At 46.8% G+C, this 2839-nt stretch overlaps 1 long non-coding RNA gene across 1 annotated transcript; it reads left to right on the forward strand.

The window, feature by feature from the left end:
- The first annotated feature begins 226 nt into the window (after nt 1-226).
- LOC110342320 lies at nt 227-2521 on the forward strand. Its single transcript, XR_002384354.2, has 3 exons — nt 227-419; nt 1301-1505; nt 1884-2521. It is a non-coding gene; the product is annotated as an uncharacterized LOC110342320 (long non-coding RNA).
- Nucleotides 2522-2839: the final 318 nt, after the last annotated feature.

Here is a 2839-nt window from a genome sequence, read left to right on the forward strand (position 1 = left end):
GTTCAGGCATCTGTCCTGCCCTGCCCTTGGGGTTCTGACAGGACACGCCCTCAGCTGCAGTCACTAAGAGCACCACCTGTGCACATTCACTACGTTCCCTTTTAAAAGGGCCCTGCCCACCTCCCATCCTTCTCTCTCTCTCTCTGTGTCTCTCTCTTCTCCCCCTCCCCCCACCCCTCCCGCTCTCTCCCTCTCTGCCCACCTCTCTATCTCCCACCCCACTTCTCTTTTCTCTTCAGCTGCTCCTTCCCCAGAAGCAGGTCTCCCCCCCTCTCCCCTCCTTTACCATTCCCTTTCCCCTAATTAAAACAAAAACAAACCAGAAACCCTCCACACGAGCTCTGTCACAAGGCATCTTTCTCCCGTGCCCCACTTTTCATATTACAACAGTGATGATCATCGTCTGAACCTCTGAAACTGTAAGCAAGTCCCCCTCCACCCCATTAACTGTTTTCCTTATAAGAGTTGCTGTGAGCCGGGCGGTGGTGGCGCACGCCTTTAATCCCAGCACTCGGGAGGCAGAGGCAGGCAGATCTCTGTGAGTTCGAGGCCAGCCTGGTCTACAGAGCGAGTTCCAGGACAGGCTCCAAAGCCACAGAGAAACCCTGTCTCGAAAAAAAAAAAAAAGAGTTGCTGTGGTTGTTTTTACAGCAATGAAAACCCTAAGACAGAGGGTGTGCTACAAACCCCAGGGCCAGCAAAGTGTTGATTTTTGTGAGGCAAGCAGGAAATCTGGTTCAGCATGACTCAGTAGCTAGTGTTGGTTCAAACCCTTGAGAGTATGACACTGGGTAGTTTATTTACAATATGATGCATAACAGTAGCAAAATGACAGTTATGAAGCAGCAACAAAAATAATTTTACGGTTGGGGTCACCGCAACATGAGGGGCTGTATTAAAGGGTCACAGCTTTAGGGAGGTTGGGAACAACTGCTCTAACTCTTAGGATATTCAATTGTAGCATTTTGACAGTAATCTAAGGTGACTTTTTTTTTTTTTTTTTGGTTTTTCGAGGCAGGGTTTCTCTGTGGCTTTGGAGGCTGTCCTGGAACTCGCTTGGTAGTCCAGGCTGGTCTCGAACTCACAGAGATCCGCCTGCCTCTGCCTCCCGAGTGCTGGGATTAAAGGCATGGGCCACCACCGCCCGGCCGAGTCACAGAATTTATAGAATCTGTGTGTGTGTGTGTGTGTGTGTGTGTGTGTGTGTGTGTGTGTGTGTGTGTGTGTGCCTGTGTGAATTTATTGGAATGACTGATAGGCTGTAGTTCAGCAGTGGCTAGTTGTGAGTAAAATGTCTTAGATTCCAGAGTTGCTCAGCTGGTCTTCAGCATGTGCTGGGATCTGGAAGAAGTAGGCGCCAATGCCAGTGAAGGAATGGACATGCTGACAAAGCGAAGGCCAGCAGTGAAGAATGAACACACCCCTTTCTTCTTCCGTTGTCGTTCCAACAGAAGGTGTGGCCAGGATTAAAGGAATGCCTTCCAGCCTCAAGGTATGGATTAAAGGTATGTGTCATCCATTTCTGGATTGTAGTTCAAGAATAGCCACCACAGCATCATATCAGGCTGTCCCACTATCTTTCTGGCCAAGCTGGAAGAATTAATTTGATGGCTTCATGTTCTTTTTTTCTTCCATTGGCACAGTGGCTGTACCTGCATCTACTGTTTCCATCAGTAATTGTTGCTCCATAGTTCTACCCCAATTCTCAGGCAGCAGCCAGCCAGACTTTTTGTTCCCAAAGACCTGCCTCCTGCCACTGCTACCAAATGTAGCTTTTTAACTAAATCTCTATCATTTCATTTATCAATAAGACTTAGGCTGAGGTTAGAAACCTGATAGCTCAGAGAGGTTGAGGAGCAATGAGGTGACCTTTCTCTTTGCAGATGACTTGGAAAGAGCGTCTCTTTCTACTCAGCCGAACCAAAATGGACTGCCCACACTCAAAGCCCCTCCCTACTACTTCCCGTGCGCCTCTCTGTCTTCCAGACTTCCTCTGACTCTCTATGATTACTTTCTGTCAGCTAGTTGCTGGCTCTGTGTCCTGACCCAAGGTTGATTTTATTTAAGCAAATGCAAACGTGGGGTCCACAATGTGATCAAGTACCCTACAACGGAGGCTGTCCTGCTTCCGTATTATAAATATTGATTTCCTCTTTGCAAGTAGAGAATAATCTGGGATCTAATTGGTGCTGTGAAAATATTCTGGTCCCTATCTCCTTCGCACACACTAGGGACTTTTTGCTTTTTATTTCGTGTGTTCTGTCTTTCATCTTCATCTCTTGTGTTTCTATGCTCCTGTCAGGCTACCTGTCCACAGAGGACAAGAGACTCTGTTAATGCTGGGGATAAAGTCAGCGGTTGTGGTACTCAATCTTGATCACCAACTTGGATGGGCAATCCCTAGGAGACAAGAATATGGGCATGCCTGTGAGAGTTTCTAGCTTGAGTTAGTTAAATTTCCATCATCACCATGAACTGTACCCTCAAACTATGAGCCAAAATAAAGCCTTCCATCTTTAAACTGATTTGGATATTCTGTTGCAGCAATGAATAAAAGTAACACTGTTCGTATTTGCAAGGCCCTAGTTATGACACACAGGCCCACAAAACACAAAACCACCCTAGTCACCCTCTGAAGCTCTGTGAGAGAAGAACCGAAAACTATCAAGGTCTTTCTGTTCTGGTAGTATTTTCCCAGGAGCTCAGAAAAGTGCTTGGGTATCTTTGTTATTTGGGCGTATGGGAGGTTCAGAGAGTCTCTGAGCACAGCCTTCATATGAAGTTCCTACAAGGAGGGTCACATTGATAGCAATCTTGACCCAAACTGTTCCTGGGAGTT

The sequence above is a fragment of the Mesocricetus auratus genome, unplaced genomic scaffold (assembly GCF_017639785.1).
Source record: "Mesocricetus auratus isolate SY011 unplaced genomic scaffold, BCM_Maur_2.0 Super-Scaffold_100006, whole genome shotgun sequence".
NCBI lineage: Eukaryota > Metazoa > Chordata > Mammalia > Rodentia > Cricetidae > Mesocricetus > Mesocricetus auratus.